The sequence below is a fragment of the Hesperophylax consimilis genome, chromosome 6 (assembly GCF_061612785.1).
Source record: "Hesperophylax consimilis isolate HC1 chromosome 6, BYU_Hcon_1.0, whole genome shotgun sequence".
Classification (NCBI taxonomy): domain Eukaryota; kingdom Metazoa; phylum Arthropoda; class Insecta; order Trichoptera; family Limnephilidae; genus Hesperophylax; species Hesperophylax consimilis.
Genome location: NC_142841.1, coordinates 11,448,896 through 11,474,743, shown reverse-complemented (window position 1 = coordinate 11,474,743; position 25,848 = coordinate 11,448,896). Strand labels below are relative to the sequence as shown.

Genomic DNA, 25,848 nt, shown 5'->3' with positions numbered 1-25,848 from the left:
TTTTACACTTTGGTTCAATACAATAACATTAGTTATGAGATGCTAACATTTTATGTACGATTCTTCAATTTTAAACGCGGGTAGTATTAAAAATAAAAAAAAACGTTTCGACTTCCATACAAAGTAAAGCGCCGGTTGAAAAAGCGTTGGCTTTTTGAGACTGGTGAATGGTGACATCACACTAAGCAAATTTTGGTAGACCTGAAAAATTAAAACTTTGAAAATTATTTTAACTATTAAAACTAACTTCCACAGTTGAAAATACTGGTATTTCAGTTAAAAGGTCATTTTTGACAAAAAAATAAATAAAAAAGGACTTGAGTTCCTTATTCAACTTTCAACCTGAAAATTACCATAAAACGTTGGAATTTTGAAAATTTTTATCATCATTTTTACATATTATCATGTAATCACCCCTCGAAGTCAGTGCATTTTTCTCCTGAACATCTTGTGTAAACTGTTGAGTTTATTGGAAAAACAATAAAGACAACCGCATTTTATGTACCCCCATGTAATTTATTGACTTCTAGTTAAAATTCATGGGTATAACAAACTTTTGTGTCCTCGGCTGTCCCGAAATGCGTTTTCTTACCGTCGCTTCGTTGTCAGTGAGTCACCAATCTGACTCAAACTATCTCCACACAGGAGAAAAATAATTTCTCTCAGGGCCTATGCCATCTTTAGAGATGATGTGTTGAGGGTCTTTTAAGAAAATGAAGCAGAGGAAGTACTGGGAAAGGGAAAAGTAAGAGGATTGGGTAGAACTGACGTTTAAATTCATCCTACCCACTGCGGTAGCAAGGCGATGGGTCAAGATACTACAGAGGACTCTTAATTGGCATGACATGAACACACCTCATGAACCCGGGAAAAACTAAGTTACACTTCAAAAACTAAATAAATAAAATACGAATTGCCTTTTCACGGAGGGCAGGGCGATAGCTTTGCTGGCTTAAAGGGTGTGGACCAGTCTGTATTATGATATAGAAGAGCACGATAATCAAATGCACGATTAGCTGAAGCGTTTTGATACTAAACAGCCTTTTCTGAATGGAATTTCTACGATAGCGTACTTATTTTAACATATCTATACATGAAGCTTTGAATTATCCACGCAAGTTTTGAAAAATAAGCCGGTGTGATGTTTTTTCATATCTTTTAAATTCAAATATTGAATACCTGGTAGTAAAGAGAATAAAAGATTAAAACCAATCGACTACGAGTAATAGAAATATGTCTGCAAACTCTTTTACTAAAACCACGGACAAAGTTTCTCAGGTTTATGTGTGGCATTAATGATTGGATCATCACAAACAACCATGTTCTTGGATTACTTTAATCCTATTAACCTATCAACTCTGTGATGGGCGTGTTCTAATTAGCAACATGCAAACTATGAATCTTGTAGAGTTATTTTCACGAGGTAATACGTCTCTGCAATGAAACATGTTATTACGCTCGTATTTCACCAGTTAATTATTCCTAACCGTATATTATTTGCTTTGGCTAACCGTAGAGCCTTGGAGAGATTTATTTAAGCAAATATTGATACCTTTGCTCATGATAAATGTGTTTTTTGTTCATTATTCCCAGTGGTGTCGTTCAGTTTAATTACCAAAACATTAATTTTACAACCATACCCACACAGTTATAGTATGCATCCATGTACATACATGAGAAAACGTGATTGAGTAAAAATTAAAGCTTTGTTACATAACTCGTCTTTACATTTCTGAAAAAAAAACCTTTTACATATTTTTAATAAGCATTTACTTTGTGGCTCGTCATAATTTACAATAAAAGATATAAATTTGTTTTAGACCACTTTAATTTTAACTGTACTCTACCGGTTTCGGTAGCACCCTTCGTCAGGAGAATATTAAAACTAACCTATGACACAAAATATTGACAGATATATACACAAAAAATATAATTTAGGTGTTTGAATGGGAGTTTAACTAAGGGGGGACGGGTAATTGGGGGAATTCCAGCAATAACAGAACGGTTAACTGGAAATATATCTAGAATGGGACTAAACGATAAATTAATTTGGTTATTCAATAAATATAATTGCAACATAGTTGGTAAATGCCTGAAGGATCATAAATTGAGCCACTCAGGCATTTACCAACTATGTTGCAATGACTGTCCATCATTCTACATCGGTAAGACAACCAGAAATATAAATATTAGAACCACGGAACATTTAAGATGTTTAAATAATAATAATTTTTCAGAGTTTGCCAATCATCTTATTTCCACCAATCATACTTTAAGGACACAGGGGTTAAAATTCTTCACCGTAATAATAAAAGCAAAAGATTAGATAACTTAGAAGCTCTTGAAATCAAAAAATCCCTAAATAATAACGCTAGAATATTGAATAACCAAATTAATTTATCGTTTAGTCCCATTCTAGATATATTTCCAGTAAACCGCTCTGTTATTGCTGGAATTCCCCCAATTACCCGTCCCCCTTTGTTAACCTCCCATTCAAACACCTAAATTATAGATTCTCAGGGCCAAAAGCATTTTTGTTGTTTGTTTTTGGGGTGTTATGCCGTGTTGCCGAAGATGTGTCTGTGCCACATCTTCGGATCTACCGGATCTGCCCTGATGATGGACACTGCAACGCTGTCCGAAACGTCGGCTAAAGAAGGAGTTAGCGCAACACGGCATAACACCCCAAAAACAAACAACAAAAAAAAACCTAAATTATATTTTTTGTGCATATATCTGTCAATATTTTGTGTCATAGGTTAGTTTTAATATTCTCCTGACGAAGGAAGGCTGCTTCCGAAACCGGTAGAGTACAATTAAAAATAAAGTGGTCTAAAACAAATTAATATCTTTTATTGTAAAAAACCTTTTAATTGTTTTATATTTTTTTCGGCGTGTTAAAAAATTTACTAGTTAACTTTAGGTCCATATACCCTATGATGATAAAAAATAATGTTTTTTTTTTTAAATTCAGCTGAACAGAGCGGTGTGTAAAAAATATAAAATTAAATAGAGTATGAAAAAAATAAAATAGTTAACATATTTAGGACTTGTACCAAGGTGGCTTGAGGCAAATTTTCTATGGACTGGACGATAGTGTTTTCCGTTTTCTAGAAGCGCTGACTCACCCTGCTACTCTGTGGCGCATCAAAGCAGCGAACCGATGCATTCTTCCCTTTGCAAGACGCTGCATCGCCAAGGGAGGACAAATTTTGCCCCGTATGCACGGTTATCGGTTATACTGTACTCGGAGAGTACATGTTCATGTGTGTACCTTGTAAATAGTTTGCTAATGTAAAAGCTCATTCAGTATGTCTGGAATTGTTGAGAGTGTTGAATCTCCCGGGTAGCATGTTGGCTCGGACGCTCAGTACCCTTCTTTTGAGTTCATATCATTTTTTATAAATTTAGGTTATCGGTATGTGTATACGTCGTATTATGTACAGATTACTACTGAATTTGCAATAATAATAATAATAATATTGGACAATTTGTATAGCGCCACTTTTGTGAGATATCACCTCAGGGGCGCTTTACAGTTGATGCAGGTATTACAAAAAATATAAATATTACAAAAATAAAGTGAAGTTAAGTTTAGTAAAATGAAGAACAGGAATAGGTGATACTCTGCAGCAAGAATCCTAAGTGGTGAAGAAACTGGACCATCTGCTGCAGCGAGATAGTCCACCAACAGTGCCAGCACGAGGTTCGTCATCCGTCCAGGTATGTGTGTGCTGCTAATAAAGCGCTGACACAAATCCTCACATAGATACCAGACCTTGGCAGCACCGCTGTGACGAAGATAGAAAATGGAGACTCTTCAGCAAGAATCCTAGGTGGTGAAGAAACTGGACCAGCTGCTGCAGCGAGAAAGTCCACCACGTCCACCAACAGTGCTAGCACCTTACCTTATTTACCAATATGGGTAAATTGTGAGGTTGAGTGTAGTGAGGAAGGGGAAAAAATGTGAAGAGAAATTTTGAGTAGTTCCCATCTATTCAAATCTGGTCGTCAAATGCGGTCAACGCGATTTCAATGTTTTTTTTGTGAATCGTTCTTGATTGTGTTCCAAAGTTGGTTATAAAAAGATTATGTGTCTCCTATTTTCAGAGATATTGTTATCTTCCAAGCTTACTTTTTCTTTAAAAAACCCTTCACATAGCATCCTCAAAGACGACAGATGCACCGGGGAAAACCATTTTTTTCCGTGGAGTAGAAAAAAAAACTAAATGAATTAGGTATCTGAAATACAAAAGAATATGGTGGACCTAAATATACTAAACAAAAAAATCTATGTTTTCTTCTTCGACAAAAATCACAAATTAAATATTTACATTAAGTAACGTAAATTCTAGAAAGTGATGATAATTATGTCTTTTAAGAGTATCTACTTCAGTACATACGTATGTATGACTTCATGCCTAGAATTTTTATCCTTTTTGAAATCGTTAAAAATTTATATCACGTTCACGTATTTTATTTACCTATCCGCGTTAGTAATCCATATTCCTAAAGGGGTATAGAGTTCCACAGGTATGACGTAAGAGAAAACTATTATGTTTACTTCAAGTAAATGGAATTTTTGTGCTCTTTCAATTTTCGGTCGATATCCACTGGTTAGTATGTGCCTGTTCTCATATAGGAACCAATTTTACAAAAAAGAAAATTCAAGGCAATATTGGAAGGAAAAAAAACTTTTAAAGTTATCGCAATTTATGTAGGAGGGTGTAACTAATATTTATTGCGTGAATAATTTCCGACACAGATTGTTTAACATCCTTACGTATTTAATTTTTTGCCATGAAATCATTCAATCCTCCAGGGGATTCAACGTGTAATGAAAATTTTATAAACAAAATTTAGCTAACGTAAAGTTGTGATTACATTTTAAAATTTTATTGTTGGGCCCATTTTTTTAAAGTTTTTGGTCGGCATTATGTAGTTATGCATGAAAAACGCAGAACAGCAATAAAAAATCATGTGTTTTATCTGTTTTTTCTAAAGGCATAAAGACACTATTTTTTCTCAGTATTTGCATTAAAACTAAAGAATATAAGTAAATTATTCCATTATTTTAAGCTATGTACTTCGAAGTATGTTTGCAACATTTAATATTCTTAGTATTAGTATAATAGTTTTTTATTATACTAATACTCAGATAGTCTTAATCAAATTGTTCGTAAATGCGGCGGATAATAAAACATAATCTTATTTATTTCATAAAAACGATTATATTTTACGGAAATTTAATCTTGGGTAAGAAATGAGATATAAGTTCAAACATCTCATATAAAAGTAAGAGATTCCAAAGTTGCACTGAAATATAACATACTTCTCTTGAACACATTTGATTTTTTAGATCTTAAAATGTTTGTTATTTTGAATATAATCTCCATACCCCTGCCGAGTTAAAAAAGCAAAAATATAAAATATATATATGGAAAATTAAAATTTAAAAAAAAAACACGTCTCTTTCCGTTACTTAACATTTATTTACACTATGGTGAGAGCTTTTACACGAAATTAATGTAACTTATACAGTTGTGTTAACCACTTGTTGTACTTAGTAGTAAAAGTAGCTTTTATATCTGAGGAAGCTCTCAGGCTATCAGTGTTACCATTTTCTTTAAAACTTCTGATGAAAAAACTTAACTAGAAAGTTGACTTTACTAGTAAGTAAATACCTGCGTGTTTTCAACGCATACAAGTACGTGGTATTGATTTTCATAAAAAGAAAAGTTGTACAGTATATCGCATGAGTGAAGTATCATGTGAAACAATATAGAAATCACACTTATTTAAAATAAGAAATAATATTAGCTAATAATTTATAAAAATATATATACTAGTATATTATAACATTTAAAAAATTATGTTCACTACGGATGGAACATGCTATAGAAATGAAAAAATCACAGCGTTATTTAAATGCCACTTGTGTCGAGAGATTTGTGCTCTATTTTAATAAGTCAAAAGATTTTCGCTAACGCCCATTAATTATATATATATATATTTTTAATAGGTGCTCCCTCTAACTTTTGTTTACTTAAAATAATCTCAGTTTCAAACAATATTCTTCTACTTTATTAACCCTTAGTACGAAGCCAGCTTGTCATTGAATAAACTGGATTGTTTGGTCACATATAAGGAAGGGTGTTATTGAATAAATTGTGTTATTTTCATTTTGTAAATATAGTTTATCGATATGCGACAATACTGGGATTAGAGTTTCAAGCGTTGAAATTTTTGTCGCTGGTGTAGGCGGAGGGTATGAATATATATAAATCCAAATAAACAGCATTTTTTTGGATTTGGCAAGTAACATTAAATGAAAATTATGCCTTTCAGAATATTCCTTTTTTACCGCTTTGTTATATTTTCGACACGTGTCTTAAACGAAACTTTTTTCTTGAATTAAATTATCCGTTTACAGAATCACGGAAATCGATAAACATTTTATTATTTTGTCAAAAGCGTTCAACCTCAAACTCAAAGCTACAAAGTATTTCCAAAGTGGATTTCCGTAATAGAAAAGTGGAAAACATCTTCACAGCCGATGAAGTTTATCCTTCCGTGAATAATCAAATAGTTGGCAGATTGCGTGAGAATTCGTTGAGCGCCTGGGAACACGTTGTGTTTTAGATGCAAACGGCATAGCTTCTACGTTGCTATATTGCGGGGCGCAGAGGTAGGAGTCGATGGAGATCATTCTTATGGATGAGAAGTAGAGTTGGATATTATTGAGAAGTATTATTGCTTATTTTAAACGATTATTTTCTTATAAATTCATGAAAAAATTATTAATGTTATTCCATTTAGTTGCTCCGTGTGATTGGGGACAGTGTCCTGGGATTTCCTCATTTGGGAAATGTTTTGTGAGTGTTTTATAATAATATATGAATGCTTCAATAACTATTTATAATTATACATGTGCACTAAATACAGCTAAAGCCATTTCAACTTGGGTTGGGTATTTTAGCCTCAAATCTTAATTAAAGTTTGGTGTGAGAAAGCCGCGCGGTGTAGTGTTACTTACATTGACAGAAATCTTATGCAATACAAATATTTCATGAAAGATCCAACTACTTTGTTTAAGTATGTACTTTCAAACCGATTTAATTTTTCTTTTATATAATATATTCAATCATTTTGCTATCCACTTATTTTTTTATATATTTATTAATAAACAAGTTATTTTGATAATGCATTCAGAAGTTGAAATAGCTGACACGCATAGTAATAATTACGCAGCAAAACTTCCTTACACATAAACTACTATAAATTGAATTATAAAAATTTTGAAAATAACATGAAAGAAAAGCTTCAAATTTAAATACAGTTCTACAAATCAAACTTTATAACCATTTAAAATGTTCTTTAGTTGATAAATAATTGTTTTTTATACCAGTTATTCTTGATGAACTATATATAGAACGATGAGTTCTGGCATCTTAAAACTAGCAACGCGTTTAGCCGTTTTAAGTAAAACCACTTTTCATATTAATTTAATTTTGTAACTTAGGTATTTTTCAGGGCTGATTCCTTCTATAAAGCGTAGTTCATATTTATAATATAACATATAAAACCGTAAAGAAATGATTAATAAAACATGAAAATGAATTAAGTAACCCACATTAAAACAACTGAAAAAAAAAATTCTATACTATAAGTGATTACTGAAAAGGTTCATTATATATTTAAAACGAAAACCTTGAAAATACCCGCCGTTCTTCACATAAAAATAGAGTGGAATGATCCAAAAGGTGTGAGGCTTGACTATTAAGGCTTTATAGATTCCATAATCACTGGAAACCCACCCGTGAGCTCGCCACCTAAGCGTTTTATTGAAACCTGCTCCTGCGTGATATTCCTCTTAAATGCGCTCCTTAACTTCACACGACGCCAAAATGTAATGTTTCGAATATTGCTAAATATAAGCATTTTACTGACCTGAATAAAAGGTAGGTACTTTCTTTATTATTTTTATTATACCTCTTATTTGAATCCTATTTGATATTCGAAGTAAATGATTCTCTAAAACATACCAAAGGCCGAATTACACCTGCCGAGTCGCTCGCTTTGTCCGAGCAACAAATTAGAGAGTAATGGTACATGTAGAAGAGACAGTAGGCGAGTCATTTCATTGAGTTAGGTTAAAGTGCTGTTACGATGGTTTCGCGGTGGAAGAAAAAGAGAATAATAAAGATTATGACCAAAAAAATATTTTGATGAGGTTATATAATATGAGGTTCTGAGATGATTTTTTGTGGTTGTGTTTTTAGTTTTATCGATGGTTGTGACTGTGGCCATTTATACACACAATTATAGTAAATCATGTTAGTATAGTGACATTTTATAATATTATACGTCAGAGAACAGATTGCATATACAATTTTTTGGGTAAAGACTTCATGGAACATCGATAAATTACATCGTAACACTTATTTACACCTATTTTTTAGACATCGGTACGAATAATAATTAGTACTTTTTCCTGATGTTTTAGAAGGTTTTAATATAAAGTAGAAACTCATTTAAGAGTTACGTAAGAGGGATGATTTAACCCTGATGGTGAGTACACCTCGAACTGCAGCAACCTGTGAGCTGCGTAGGTATACGGATAATATCATTTGAACCTCAATGACCTGAGACGATTTTTTGGCTTGAATAACAAATTCTAACGCTAAAAAAAATATTTTTGATATAGAATTTTTACATTTAAAAAAAATACTCTTAATTTATTTAGACAGTTAACAATAATTAAAAAAAATACAGGAATTCCTTAATGAAGAAAAAAGTAAAACTCCATACAAAATACAACTCGGTAGACATGAAGAACACAGATGACGTCACGCACCGATCTACCTCTTACCGCTCAAGTTATGGTCATTTTGGCGGGCTTCAAAAAATTCAAACCTTATGATAAAATATCATCATATTCCAAATACTAATTGGTTTCAAACCATTTAGAACCAACAATAAAAAAAAAATACAGAATTTGAACAATTCATAAAATTTCAAAGATATTTTTCAAGTTCTGTAAAAGTTTTAATCAGGTTATGTTATTGCTTAAGTTCTGTGTAATAATAATAGAAAAGTAGAATAATAACAGAGTTTGGATAAGAACTTGTATTGGAAAAAGTAATTGCTGTGGTTATTTTAGTCATGAATTTGAATTTAATAATAAAAACAACTTAAAATTAGTAGTGGAAACTAGTTATAATCTCTATAAATGTGAAACTACTTAACTAATGGTTTTCGTATATATATTTTTTCCATTGTATTGAATCGTTTCAAGTTTCATCCTAGACCAGATTCTACCATGAACAAGAGTATATTTTTATATTAAATTAAATTAAATTGCCCTAATGAAGCCTAGATTTTGAAGAAAATTATTTCTGCAAAATACAGAGTTTTTAAACCAAGTCGATTTTAACTGTATTACAATATTTGACTTTAAATAAAACCTTATAGAAAAAGCCACATTCACATCATATTATTGTCATCGCATTCTGTTCATAATGCCTACCAGGAAATTATCTCGCCAAGCCCGAAAATGATGCAACATTCGCATTTGGGTTAGTTTGGAGTTTTTAAGCCCCTAATTGCATTGAAATGTTTTTCCTCCAACTGTATTCAGCAAAACTGGAACACTGTGGATAAACACCCGGATTTTTGGAAAACGTAAGGAAATATTTACGTTAATGACGGCTCGGAAAAACGTGGTACTATTCTATGTCCATTAGAAAGGATTGAAGAACTAAAGCGAATATGTCTCATGAGCCTCCAATTCAAGTTTTTTTTATTTATTTTCAGAATGATAAACTGATGTTTATAAGACAAGGTTTTTTATGCTTGGTACAAAAGATAACAAATATTATAAGCAATAATTACTCGCCTGAAATATCCATACATATTGAAAATATCTTCCGAGTAAAAATAAAAGCCGAGGTTTGGAATTGAACCTGCACCTTCTGACTGCCAGCCAGGTGCTAAGAACTACTAAGCTACGTCGGCTTTTCCCAACCCGCCAAATAATTCAATATATACTAGTATTTCAATCAACAATCAAATTCAAACATATTTTCAATTTGTATGGATATTTCATGCGAGTAATTATTGCTTATAATAATTTGGTCTCCAATTCAAGACTTATTTTAAGATAGTAAAGTAGGATGTTTAGTGACCAAATGTTTTCAAAACATCGTACAAAAATAAAAATATTGGGTAGGGGTCACAAAGTTTTGTGTTTTCTATCAAAAATATCATACAATACAAAAACACATATTTATCACCTCTGAACATTATCTATTGTCAACACTGTCTATATGGTATTAATCGATACTTTATTTATCAATACTATCGATTATTTTCTAATCACCCAACTATATTATCAACTTATACACTACCCTTCCCATTTTTTTCTACCTTACAACTCCTGCGGTGTCTTGTCTTTTTATTACTACTATCTGGTTGTTATTTACTTTACCGGTTTTGTTTTATATTAAGTGCTAAATTATGATATAAACTAAACTTGTCAATTTGACTGGCCTAAAACAGGATCCACTCCTAGTTGGCTACTCAAAGTTTCCGCATGTTTTATTGTATGACTTTTATGTGAAATAAATTTATTATTATTATTATTAATATATTAATTTCTTTTTTTCTTAGAAGCTGACTTAATTTTGATTTATTTTTTTCTTTATTCTATAAAACACCCAATCGAGCGTAATAAATGTTTGTTTATTACAAATTTTTTTAACAATAAAGCGTTCTTGTTCTGTATAATACCCAATATGGCATTATAAAGGTTTGCTAAATACTAAATAACTAAGTATCTATCTTGAACTCTTAGGATTATTGATTGAACAACTATTATTTGAAAGTAGAACAACTCTCAATGATAACTAGTGTTGTACCTGCTTTTTTTCTGTACTCGGCCCGCCATGTCAAGTAATATACACTCATTATTGTACTCCCGATCAGCTTATATTAAACCTTGAATACATGTAAAAGTCTTAATGGTGTGAATAAATAAAAAAAAATTATGAATTACATAGTGTGGAAACTGGGCTATCATGGAGAGCATTGATTTCTATGTTTGCCATGGTTATCTTCGTCACCGCCATAAAAGACTGTTTTATCTCCTGGATTTCAGGACTAACTTTACAATGGTCACGCTTGTGGGCAGTGAATCAAATCAGGTATCGACAAAGTCAGCTTCAGTGAGGTTTCTTAAATGGCAAACCAAAGTTCATTTTTTACTTATAGCTCTGAATCATACAAATTATATTAATAACTTTATAATGACCATTTTGTAATGCTTTACAAATACATAATATTAATAATAGATACTGAAAGAATATCGTTAAATTAGTGACATAGTACCATACCCGATGCAATCGTGATATTTTGTTGCTGGTGGGTAATCGTGCCCGTGCTGTTATTTATTCCAAAAAGGTGCTTATTGCAATAAAGATGCTACGGACGATATCAGAGTTAATGCTTTTTATGGAAGATTTCCACCGCATCACTCAAAAAGGTAAAATACATCCACAAAATTAAACTTTAAACTCATGTTTTTTTGGTTACGGTTACATAATACCATCTATTTTCTGCATCCACAACAGGGCGATAATAATGCCACGTCCATTAGTGCCATCTACATTTCAACAATGGCGTCACCAACAAACGTGTTACATTCGCGATGTCAAAGTATAGCACAATGGGTACGAACTACGATCCCATTCGCCGGGATATGGGTCACCTGCTTTTAATGACATGCCATCGCTGCTGCAACTGGGATTTTATATACAGCCAGACTCAGTCACTCGAAGTAAGCTTTAGATGAGTACATAAGCTTTGATTCGGAAGTCAAACAATGAACATCATAAATATACAGGCTTGTTTCGTTGGTTTGCAAATATTATCTACTAAGTTCGGTTTTCCATAGTAGGTCCAAAGTTTGAAATAAAATACTCAATGAACAGGTGAGATCCAATCAAATCACGCTAGAATAAAATATGAAACATTATCGAGACGTAATTTATTAGATTTACGTAGTTACTAAGTATCTACATGTTTTTCTTACGCAAAATTATTTAATACTTTACAATAATTAATAATAACAGTTGAAAAAATAGGCACTCTTCAAAATACAATATAAAAAATCTTCAAACAAAATTTAAAATTAAGAAAAAAAATCACTGACAGCTACAACAACATCAACAGTGTCGTATTTTTCAATCTTAGCACTCCAGCTCACTGAAAGGTCACGGACCGCCACTGGTCAATAGGTATCTCAAAAACAAAATAACCTACCGTCTAAATACAAACGTGCTCGAGTCTAGAGGCCACTAAGTTGACTATAATCTCGGTAGAAGCGTTCAAAAAATACAGGTAGATTTGCATTTCATACTGACTTTGACGAATGTTGGCTATCTAGAGTCAAATTGGACAATAATAATTAAAATTGATGCTACCGGACTGAATTCAAGGTAGCCAGGTGTTTTCTGCTATGGATTCAAATTACCTGTTTTATATTTTAATCTTCATGTGTACGATCTTGCCTATTTTTTTACTCGGTCGGACTAGGAACTACAAAAATAAGAACTAGACAAACCTCACCCCTCAAACCTGAAAACGGATACCCCTACTAAATCACCAAAAGTAGCGAACCACTTGGGGTGACGTATGGCAGATGTGCTGGTTATCCAATAAATTCTCGGCCCATTCCCGTCTCCCAAACTGAATACTGTCCAATTCGAGGATTCATTAAGCAGTCACTATAACTCAAAATAATATGCATGTTAGCGGTCAGTGGCTGAGTTGGCTTCGCGATCGAGTCCCAAAGTCACCCAGGCATCGTGAGTTCAATTCCTCGGCTGGCTTAGTCCGCCATCACGTGATGGTAGTAGATTTTCCAATATTGTCATGTTATTCGTAACCCGGTTATTTTTATATTTATGTATAAAGAATTTAAATTTTAAATTATTTTAATTTAATATTTGTAATATATATTTCTTAAATTAACCTTTCTAAGTAATACGTTTGTGTACATAATACAAATCAAGTAATTAATAAAGTTTTTTTTAAAGAATTTAATTAACTTCACGACGATTTCTACTGTAACCTAAAAATATTTATTTATATTTCTTTCTTTTGCATGTAAATTCTAAATCTACTCACCCTGTACCAAGTATAAAAATGAAGCCCTGAATGCAGAAATGAACTATAGACACCGCGCAAAGGCAAACTATTTTAAATGGATTGATGGTTGCATCATTAGTAAAGTTGCGATTTTGCAAAATATCTACTTTGCAGCCGAGGAAAAGTGATCTCCCTTTCAGTTTAGTCAGCAGTAACAAACTTGATAGACTTCTATATATTTCAATGTTTTATTTAAAATGCAAATTGGCAGAAAACAGGTCGGTACGTAATTTGTAGTTTAATGAATTTATAGTCGTTTTCATGGTTTCCTGAAATATTTTCATTTTGTGGCTTGAAGGGCTTATCAAACCGCCGATATAAAATTATGAAAAATATTTATACCTACATATTTTCCAAATTGTTTGTAAAACATAAGGAAATGTCCACATGTTTTTCAGTTTATTTAATTTTCTTGAAAGTTTCACCTTTAATAAGATGCATTCTATTTGCGGAGTTCCGTCGTGCATTAGCTATTCCAACATCGAAATTCACTTCCATTGTCGTCGTGACGCCACTTTTGTTCGGATTCTCGAAAGAGGAACGCCTCGCGGCCGGAAAACAAAAAAATATATACTGTTCTCGAGAAATGCTGAATCTGAGATCTTCATCCAGCCTACAGCAGGAAGACGGTTTCAAAGAATATAAATAATGTGTTCACATACATACAGAGCGCGTAATACAATTTATTTTCATTCACCATTATACTTTGGGAATGTAGGGATTCACAATAATCTACCAGAAAAAAATCTAATAAACTTTTTTAAACATTGTAAATCATCACATTTTTTTTTAATAAATGATGTCCGGTGTAATCTTAGCTTTACTTTTGTGAGTAATGCACGTGTTCCGATATCAAAATGGCCACTCTCACTTTTCAAATCTTAAATAGAACAGCTTGCCGAGTGGGAAGAAAAAATAATTATAAAGGTTAGTTTATACGAACGCTTTATATCCACGCAAAAATAAGAAATATGTCAGAATTTTTTTTTTTCATTAATTATCCCGCGAAAATTCGCGCTAGGAGCGTGGAACACGATCTGATGGGTTGCTTTATCTTTTCAACCCAATAAGTAATTATTTCACCTTATAAAAGCGTCGTTAAAGAGAAAATTTTATTTTCAATAAAAGTTTGGTAAAAATATGAATAAAAACAATTTTGTGGATATATATTTTGTCGGATTCTCTTGAGTTTTCTTCTTTGTAAAAAAATAATTTCTCGTTAGTCAGACGGTTAACAGACTATTGGCGCGAAGTTCGACTAGCAGTCAGAAAAATCGATTTGATAATCAAATTTACCGTCTTTCTCGGTTATGTTTAGTTACAATGTCAATGGGAACTACTCGTACATAAATATATAAAGATATTTATACTACCTAATCACATATTGTTATATATAGAATGTACCACCATAGTAAAACTACCCCTTTTTCATGGAGGATGTATAATTATGTTCTTTATTCCTTAATTATATATTTTATTTATTATCATTTTTTTAAAAACACTTTAAATAATTTTTGTTGACACCTCACCACGAGAACCTGTTCTATCAGGTATTCGCATGTATTGAAAGAGTGTTATTATGTCGTTATAAGTAAAAACACATCATCGTCTTTGAGTTATTCAAGGAGGATACTGTAGTTTCATCCATGGCGGCAGTTATGTATCAATAATAGTTGTTACATCATAATGTAACATATTTACATAGACATAGTTTCGTAAAAAGAAAAGGATACTACATGTAGTATACTTAAAGATATCATTAAGACGAAAGAGAATAAAACAAAACAAAAGTACTCGTAGATGATAATCAATGCAAGTATTTAAAATGCAGGGTATTTAAAACATCACTAAATAATAAATCAACAATAATCTTTTTAGTTGAACTAAAAATATAATACATGCTAATCAAAATATTTTATGTTTGGGGTGAGTATATTTAGGCAATAATTTGTATCTTTGGTTTTTATTAATTCGGTGATTTGTTTTTTTTTGTTTGTGTTTATTTTCAGCAGGTTGTTTCGGATTAAGTGGCAAGCAGTTATATAATTTGATGGAATAGTACTTAAAGGATCTTTGTCAATGGATGGAGTATTTTATTTTTATGTTTAAAGTTAGGTTTGTTAAAGACCTGGTTATTATTTAGGACTGTGATTGCAAGAGATTATGTAGTTTGCATTTTAAGAGGAAAATAATCCACGCTCTAAGATAAAGTTGTCTAATTGACAAAACGTTGAGCAATTTGTAAATTTTCTCAGAGATTTTGTCATATGGTATTTGAAGAATTAGTTGAATAGTTGACTTTTTTAAGTTAATCTTTTGTGCTTTTTCTAGTGGATCCAGAGAGTTATTAGTTGAAATTCCCCAAGACAGTTGAGCATATCTGATTTAAGAGTGGGAAAGCACATGTTAAAGTATTTAGTATATGTTTTTGGTGTGTTTTGGGATGAAATTTTAAATGTTTATTGTAATTTATATTTCTGATAGTTTCTGGTAACGTATTAAAAAATTACTCCCGATATTAAGAGATGAATTGCTTAATTTTTTTTAATTTTTTAATTCAAACAACATCATTTTATTTGAAAGTTTAAAATATCTGATTCTTGCACCCTTAGATAAGCGTGCAAAGTAATATTCCTGGAAAATGGTACCGTGAACATAAGCGTTATGAACTTCAACTGCATATTGCAAGCAAAAATGTCTGAATTCGACGATTTTATACTTTTATTTCCTTTTGTATCCCAGATTTGAACAAGTTACCCTCCGGCTGCAAGCTTACGATGGAAATTGTAACGAAACTTACAAAGTTTGCACTTGTTGTACAAAGAAACATACCAATTATAAGTTTTCTGGGGAAATGGAATAGAAAAATGTAACGCCTTGCCACGTGCTACAAATTCCAGCATCAAGTGGATTTTTGGGGATCAGATTTTTTGGTGAAGTGTCGTGAAATACTCCCTCAGCGGTCATGAGACTTTATTGACACCCCTTCTACTTTCCATCTCTGCTCAGTTCTACTTCCACCACTGTACTCGTCGCTGGATAAAATTGTACAGTACTTCAGAAAAAAAACATGAAACCCGCGCACTTTATGTGCAAAACAAATGGAACTTCGGTGTTTTTTTCTTCGTAATTTTATAAAGAATAAATGATTCAGACTAAATTGAAAACCTGAGCATTTTTCATGGGCTGAATGTTTGCGTATCGTTTTCTTTATTCAAATCAATTACACTCCGTAAGCAATTATTTTATTTCTCGTTTTAGGATATGAATGAGCTCATTTGGTAGGAAGGGGATTTTTCTTAGTTGAAAGAAAGAATTTGAAATAAAACAATAAAAGCTCCGAAATAAATAATTATATTTTAAATACGTGTAAAATTGGGTGTGAGAAGGTCATTAATCAGATCGGTAGGACTCGGCTAGCGTTCGGATAAACTGAGTTGTATAATCACAGTAACGTTTAGTAAAAAGGTAGTACTATAAATATTACAATTTATAGGTTATATGAGGAAATAACTATTTCATATAGATTTATTTCAGTTTTTTTTTAAATATACTTAAAAAAATCAAGAATTACATTAAGCATTTCAAAGTCAAACATAATATGCTTTTATGCATTGCAGACAATATAATTTTAGACAGAGACCTGAATAATAAATAAGCTAATGTCTCTTTTGCTGAACATCTGATGTAAGACAAAGGCCTCACCCCCAGTATCTTCAAGAAGTGGAGGGGGACTAGATATACATAAGATGTCGGGATGATAAAAGAAAAACATCCCGTTTTTGAATTGCAAACATTTCGCATTCGTTGCTGCCATTAATTTCCATTCCCCGTATCCCTAGCAACACCTGTGGCTTGAGTTTTGCATTTTCTTCGCAAAAAATATGCCTAAAATCTGAAAGCTCAAAGATCCGACGAAATAATATATTCACAAAGATCTAACTTTATATGAATTTTTTTGTTTGAATGAAACGAAATTGGTTTACTGGAAGGAAACTTCTGAACTGCTTTCGATTTTTTGAACATGGTTTTTATTTATACGTCGGAAATTGTGCACATGAGCGTGTTTTATTAATTGCCTTCATTCAATAAACAACCCTATTCGATTTTTTTTTGTAATAACAACCACAGTGTTTACTGAATTTTACGATAGTTGATTTTCTGGTATATATGTAATATAAGTAGTTTTTTTTTTCCAAAACTGTAAAAAAATACATTAAACTACGGTACATTATAATAAATTACATTCTTTATCTATTTTCTGACTGTTGAATGGATATTTCAAATAAACTGTTTTACTGAAAATTGTGAATTTCAGAGGGTTTAGTACAGTGGGTTCGATAAGCGTAACTGCTAATGATTTTATACCGATTTCCTGAGCACGTATACGCTGTTGATATTCACACCAATATTGATAACGCAATAAATAAGACATCTAAATACGCTGGCAACACTGGAGGTATTGTCTATTTATTGACAATGCGAAACGTCAAACGTCGTACAGTAACTTAAAAATATATTATTTAATTGACAATTTTGAAACGAAATACTTACGTAAATACACATTGGCAGTCACATTTACTTTTTAACACTAAAATTGAGTAAATGATATCGTTATTCACAATTTTTTAAGTTAAAAATTTTCGTTTCTCCAAGTCTGAACCATTGTAAGGCCATTGGCCCGAACGGATTCAACGCGCTGCGTATACGATGTTTTTAAATTCTAAGAGCTTCTTTAGTTCAACTCCGCTTGATAATAAGCTAGTATTTTTTCATAACAAACGACGTTATAAAAAAAAATTGTGTATATTGACAGTTAACCGAGGCTTATCTGATACTTAATTAAAATTAAAACTGTTATTAAAATTTGTATATCGGCCATTTGTTACTAAACGTTGAACGTGCTCGCAAATATCGTTAACTGACCATAGACAAGGAATTTAGTCAATACCGTATTTACACAGCTTTATCGATCGTCCGTGAAAAGAGACCCCTTTATTAGAGACTTATTATTTATTTATTTTTCGGAATAACTTTATTGAGTAAAACCTCAAATTGTAATATTTAAATATTGTAGACAATATTAGTGCTTTCTAAACGTGACCGTTTCCTTTTCTGATTTTTCTGTTTCAGATTTTCGTTTAGAAAGCACTAATATTGTCTTCAATATTTACTTATTATTTAAACTGCTTGAAAAAAAACTGTTTTCTGCTTTATGATAAGCAATGTATGTAACTATTTTTGACACAATTGAAGCCTAAAAAAAAGTAGTTATTTATGTAAAAATCAATTTCAAACTCTTTGTCTTAATTAATTGAATAACACCACTCTGATCGTAATTGAGTAAATGAGTACCAACATATATAGACAAATTCAGTTAATCATTCAATGCAACTTTTTAAGGATTTGACAAGATATAAAAATAATACTTATTCCAATTGGCATTTACAACTTAAAGTCAAAAAGAAAATGATATTTTTACATTCATTATTTATATGCCTAAGCGAGTATAAACTGCTGCTTCATGGAGCTATTACGTTTTTCAGATGTTTATTCAGTTTTGATCGCTTTACAAGATGTGTTTATTTGTTTAAGCCACGTAATGGTGGGTTTTGAGTTTCGCTCTCTACCCCTTTAACTTAACATGTATTTTATACCTACATGTTACAGAGAAGCGCTGAAAACGAATTTTCAAAAACTAAGAGCTCTAAACATGACGCACCCTCGGGACCCTCACGCATGTAACAGGGGCATAAATAATGTGTTTTGTTCTGTCTGGAACTAAAATTATTACTGTATGAATTTTACATTCATTGTTTTTCTTGGATGGTTATTAAGATAAAACTAAGCAGTTATTTTAACAAAAATGTTAATTTTTTTTAATATATTACGTTACGATGAAACACAAAATTTTGCCACCGTCTATGAAATTTTAATACAATATTTATAACATTTTTAAATTTCAGACTGCATATAGACACTCGAAAGACTAACATTAGTTTTTGGATAAAACAGAACAAGTTCAATAAATATTGAAGACTCCGACAAATATAATGTTTCTTTCAATTTAGCAGAACGTTACTTTCAATAATTAATTTAATAATTACTGAATATATATACACCTACCTTTTTGACACACCTCAAATCTCATTAAATTCAAATCGATACATTTTGAAAACAAACACTTTTAATACTTTGCGAATGTCCTATAGTAGTGGACGGTTGAATGATATTGATAAATATAGTTTCTCCACTTCTAACGGAAACGATTTTGTTTCGTAGTTAGTTCCCTGGGAAACTGTGCTCCCAAGACGAGTTGACAGTAAAACGTAAAACACTTTTGGGTCGCTGGCGTCCTGATACAATTCAAAGGGTTGACGTACCTTCAATGTACATTTCCACAATTTCGACAGAAATTTACTCATTTTATATTTTTTCCACAGTTTGATAGAATTCCAATTATTTTCTTCATCCAGAGGTCTAACGGAATATGAAATATTTTATTGTCAAATTGATGGCTGAGTTAACCAAGTGGGAAAAAAAGTGGAATACAATATTCATAGAGGATAAACTTATTTCCTTTGTAAACCCGTAAGCCTTGAATTTATATGAGACCCTATCATGGTCCTTAAATCCCTCATTGAGATACAAGATAGGCAGTTTGTACTTAGCCATCGGTTAAAAGGTTCTTATTGACTAGAATCTATTCGGCTTATTCAAAACATAAACCAGAACGATTTATATCAAATATTTGAGCTTGAATTACATCCAATGAATTAATACATTAGCTAGATTTATTCAATTGTTGTATAAGAGTCGAATTGTTGATTAACCCGTTGTTTTATCGGCATGAGCGTTTAGACCGACATTAATGCATATTGTTCAAACTGTTTAACTTTTTAGAGGAAGAGATTTTCAGTATCACCATGGAAATCCCATAATTGAAAGACAATTGATTGTGAGATGTATAAAATTACTTAATTAAAATTTTATGCTACTTCTCTTTTACGGCATCAACATATATTCCAGTTTTAAGATGCTATTGAAGGACGCACGTTTTAAAAAAATATGGAGTAGTCTGAATACCATAAAAGAAAACATACATAAACTTATGTTCGTATATGGAGGTGATTGATAAAATTTCGGAAGTGTTATCAAATGTTATTAATAATGTTACACAGTGTTATCAAATGTTATTCTTAATGTTGCAAAGTATTTTCAAATGTTATTATTTCTAAAGTGTTATCAAATGGTATTCTTAATGTTACAAATTGTTTTCAAATGTTATTCATAATATTACATAAGTTATCGGTTTGTAAAATAATTTAAAACTAATGTTTCCGTCTATCTACGAAAAACTCGGTCCCATGGTTCTATGAAAATTCGATTACCGCTGGGAAAAGTTACGACAATTTTTTTAATTTCCAATAAGTTTTTTCAATCTGATTGCTGGTATAGCAGTAGACTTTATTATCATGTAGCGTTATGAAAGCATCTTCATCATAGATATATGATAGTAGAAAGGTATTGAACATTCCAGCAAGTTTTAAGTAATCTTTGAACCCAAAAAACGGTGAAATTGAAACTGTTCGCTATTGAGACGTTAGACTACCAAGCAGAAATCTGATCTCAGCATATTGTGTTTAGAGCACAAAATTCAGAAAGCCGACGTTTTATCCATTTCCGAAGGTACGTCACTTTCGAGCAGCGGCCATAGAAGCAGTGTGTTGATTGAATTTTTACGGGGTTCGTTCGACGCCATGTCGACACTTTCGAATCCCTTTCGAACCCCTTTCGAACCCATTTGAACCCATACAGTTTGGCGCCAATAGCCGTTGCTTCCGATTCGGACGATAAATAAAGGCGGTAAGTGGAGGGCGGGTGTTCCAAGTTCGAATTTTGTCGTTTATCGCGCGGGGCGCCGTTAGGTGACGTCACGAAAAAAATTACTTGCCATTTTCGTTACGGTCGAAACTTACTGATTTTAGAAATACGTTTTTAATTGAAAATATAAATTAAACTTTTTTTTATAAAGTAAATCAAGTAAGTGGGTGTAGCTTCAAAATGGTAGTCGCCGTAAATTTGAAATATTAACCCCATTTTAAAATATTTAAAAACTTCTCAAATTATGATCAAAGTTTTAGAGTGGAAAAACAGGAAAGCAAATGTTCATTTTATTATAGTTTTCACTCATTACAAATACACTACTATTTCTACACGAACTCTGGTGCAGACCCTTGAAAAATCACGGGATGTGATGATTGTACGATTTGTGATCTCACCTTACCTTTCAGAAACAAAAATCGACAACAAATACACATTTCGAATACAGAATTATTAGTTTATAGAATTATTTGGGTACCAATTTTATCGTATGTCTGATAATTTAAAGTTATTAGTTAAAAATTTGAAAAATAAAATTCATTAAACTTGAATTTATTTACGCACTACGCAGTAATACGATTTCAAATCACGCATGCGCCCATGCACCGACTACCGAAATTAGTTTGTTTAATTACATATTTTCTAGCCATTTATCAGAAGTGCAATAAAAATCATATTCATATTTAACCCCTCGAATACGTGATACTGCATAAGCTCTTTAAACGTACGAGTACGAAAATTATTCCCAAGGGATGTTAAACTTCTACTATATATAATGCACACATCTAGTTCCGTGGTGCAGTTTGAAAGCATTGTAAGATATTGGGTAAATTTGCCACATGATACCATGGTAAAAAGCGATTTATTTTGAAATAATATCCAGGTTTAATTTTAAAGGTTAAACATTTATAAAATTTTACATAACACGGAATGATCTCATATTGCGAAAATTACAGTATATTTATAATTAGATACTTCAAAATATAAATAAACTTTTTTACCACCAAGGAATTTCGGTGTTCGAACAAATTCTTTTAAAGCAGACCGCAAACATGAGATTTTAGTTGCGGTAACTATTTTGTAGCAGTCACCGTCTTCAAATTGAGTGCACATACGAGAAATTTTAGTTGCAGCAACTATTTCATCGCAGTCGCCGTCTTCGAATTGAATGCGCACACGGGAGACTTTAGTTGCGGCAACTATTTCGTCGCAGTCACCGTCTTCAAATTGAGTGCACACACGAGAAATTTTAGTTGCAGCAACTATTTCATCGCAGTCGCCGTCTTCGAATTGAGTGCGCACACGGGAGACTTTAGTTGCGGCAACAATTCGTCCCAGTCACCGTCTTCAAATTGAGTGCGCACACGAGAGACTTTAAAAATACTTTTACAACTATTTTGCCGATGTATTGATTTGAGCACCATAAAATTAAAAAATAAACAATTATTGTATTAGTAAATTACCAAGCATTAACTTATGTATGGGAAGTAAGCATTTAGAGGAAATATATGTATAAATTGAATTCAGAGAAGTCTCCGAAGACTTTAAATAAAACCGTTTACCTGCGGAGATTGTTTCGGCTGCTGGAAACCTCAACTAAAAAGTCTCTTGTGTGCAAACCTCCATGGCAACTTCATATACCGTAATGAATTTTTATGCCCGCAACTGTCACAACGCAACTGTCTCCGCAACTAAAGTCTCTCGTCTGCGGGCGCCCGAGTTAGTGGGTTGCACGTACTAATAGTAAATTTAAAATTTAAAAAAACATATATTTTGGCTTTCGATAGTGATTCATCTAACTACAGATTGATTAAAATCATGCATTTGTAAAATTATATTACATATTACACTACAATAATGTGCTGTACACTATAAATATGTGCAAAGTAAATTTAAATTTTTACCGCATATAAATATTATATTTTACTAAAGGAAATTATTTGAATAAAAAATAATAATATTTAACTAGTTAAAATATTTCACCATTAATTAAATTCTACGCCATATAGTGAGAAATTAAGTATTTAACTTCAGGTGAAAAGAAGCAATAATTTTAAAATGATAAAACTAGTATTTATTTGGCGGTTAAAAATAATCCGACGTATCACAGTGGTTTCCTGTACCTTACCGGTAATCAGAAAATGCGAGTTTAATTCCCGTCGGTGGCATTTAATTTTTCTCTGAAAATTTATTCAATTTATATTTGTGTTCCATGCTAATAATTATTTCTTTTAATAACCTACTAATATTCGTACATCCTATGAATAACTGTAGAAAACTCGAAATGTTTTCTATTGCCACCCTTAAAGCGTCAAAGAGAGTAGACCATAAAGTAATCTGGAACAGGAATGAGAGAAATATGCAAATAAACTTTACGCAGCATCAAAAAGAATTTTAAAAATACGTTCCGTTCACTCGAGCGTTTAAAAAAAGAACATGCGCACCATCACGTGAAAAATCATTTGACACATCTTCCAGGGGGCGAGTTTCAGTTTCAAACAGTTGCGTTGCGGATTTCGCGACGGCAAGACGTCTGCAGGGCGTCGCTTCCGTGTCTGTGTCCGTCGGTCTCCGCACGTCGGTGCCTTGGGGCTCAGTTGGCCTTTATTGGAAAAGTTGCTTTAAGTTGTTTAGTGCGCCCGAGATTAATGGCCGTGGCGTGTGATTACAGATGTTTCATCCCCAAGGAAACCGCTTCGTGTGAGAGGTGATTTTTCACCACGTGAAAAGTTGAACACATTAGGTAAATATGTAGATTTGTTTTCAACACAAACCTTTTAGCACCATTTTTCACCTGGGAGAACCTCTTTCTGTTTAATAAAATAGAAATATACCCATGTTGTCGTATTCTAAACTCAGACTAGTGAGTTATTTTTAAATATATACCTACTATTACAAGCCTTATTATTATCTTATACATTTTCTATGTTGTTGCCACAGAAAAGTACAAGAAATGTTGATACTTTCTATGTCTACTCAACTTGTCACCCAAACATGACATTTACATTATATATAATTTTAAATCAGAGTTCACGTATTTTTTCACTGAGCAGAAATTAAACTGAGGTTGTGACGAATCATAGTAACATGCGTACATTTACTGTGCAACTGATATTGTTAAGTATATCATAATATGTGCAGTTGAAAAAATAATTAATTTTACTAAAAAAATGTGTTCTTGCCGTTGAAAAATTAATATAATAATATGTTTTTGTTGTGCTGGTAATAAACGAATATATTCAGGTAGTTTTTTTAATATAACATATTTAAAACGAAAATTCGATATGATTTAACGAATTATTTGATGTAATCCGGTTTAAGGCATTATGGAATCGATTTAGTCAGATGATAAATCAAAAATCAACATTAATATTGTACGGTACACAGGCTTTGATTTTCATTCAATATTTACATTGCTTTCAACGAGAACGAATATTTTTCTTCAACTATGTAGCGATTATTTGAATGGAGAAAATAAACATTAAAAAGTAATAATTAGTAGCTTAGTTTGAATAAAATATATCCACATTTGTATATTTTGCGTGTCTGATGGTAATAAATAAACCTTTTTTCTGTCGCCTTTCTTGAAAAACACAAACTGTATTATTAAATGCGAAAAGCTTTGGAAATGCTAAAGCTTTCGGAAAATTTTTCAAGCTTTCACGCTGTTATCAACATTCATGAAAATCCGTTACTTTTATTTGTTGGTTTTGCGCGAGTTTTAATGATTTTCTTGATAAAGTTGATTGATGTAAAAGTGATTGTGCCTTAAAATCGTGATGTTAAGCATTTTCAATAAATAATAAACAACTATTTTGTTACTTTCTTACTCACATACAGTTCAATGTGCCATACAAAGAATTTTACAACATTGTTTGTTTGTGTTTGTTAGAAATTGTAAATTCAAATAACATTATCTTTATGAAGCATCTGCAATAAATTAACACGATTTTTTGGAAAATGGTATTATTTTGAGTTCAAATAATAAAGATAAATGATTTTTTAAATTTAATAACAATATTATGTGATGTAGAGATAATAAACATTGGAGCTGGAGGTTTAAAGTTATTGTTTTTGTATTCCGTCAATGTTCTAATTTTTTGCCAAAAAATTGAATTACTGAAGTTTGAGTTCTGACACAAGGTTATTAAAAAAAAATAAAAAAAATGGTGGGCACTGTCTTTAGGGTACTGTCAATAAATAAGCACAGTAAAGCTCGTTTCAACTTCTGTTTTAAAATTAAATGGAGCCTAAGGAAAATACCCCTCGTACTGCATAATCAGATGTATCGAAAAGATATCAATCATATCAGATGAATGAAGCCAGAAAAAAATCAAATGTGCTAAGTGTCGTAAATGACTGCCATTCGGCATTTTCATTCCATCATTTTCAGCAGGGGTAGGCGGAAATGGTTATTGATTAATTAATTGATTTACTTTAGTACCATGTCTTCCTGGGGAGCTCCGATCGTAATTTTTTCTCGTGTACTTTTAGTCTGTCCACTATACAAGTTCAAACCATCCACGCATATATCTTACATATCAATTCAATCGTCATTTTCTTCTGCCGTCTTCTCTTTTATTCTGCGACTTTCTCTACAACGGCTTTGATAATTTTTTCTGTAGTTTATACGTCGACTTAAAATAAACCACTAAACTTATAAAAGTTAATACTAGTTTACAATGAAGTAAACATACATATTTCTGGAACAATTTTAAAAAAAAAACAACAGAATTTCGAAAAAAATTGTTTATA

The 25,848-nt window shown here is 31.9% G+C and overlaps 1 protein-coding gene across 3 annotated transcripts in view; it reads left to right on the top strand.

Annotated features, from left to right (window-relative positions):
- The window catches only part of LOC149422943 (EGFR adapter protein-like), a 311,323-nt gene that overhangs the window by 141,570 nt on the left and 143,905 nt on the right, over positions 1-25,848 (top strand). The window contains exon 1 of one of the 3 annotated variants that reach the window (XM_089632387.1): positions 23,615-23,836. The exons of the other annotated variants lie outside the window; for them this stretch is intronic. The gene's annotated coding sequence lies outside the window, so the exon portion shown is untranslated. Of the gene's footprint in view, positions 1-23,614; positions 23,837-25,848 lie in introns of those variants that run through there. 3 annotated transcript variants of the gene reach the window in all.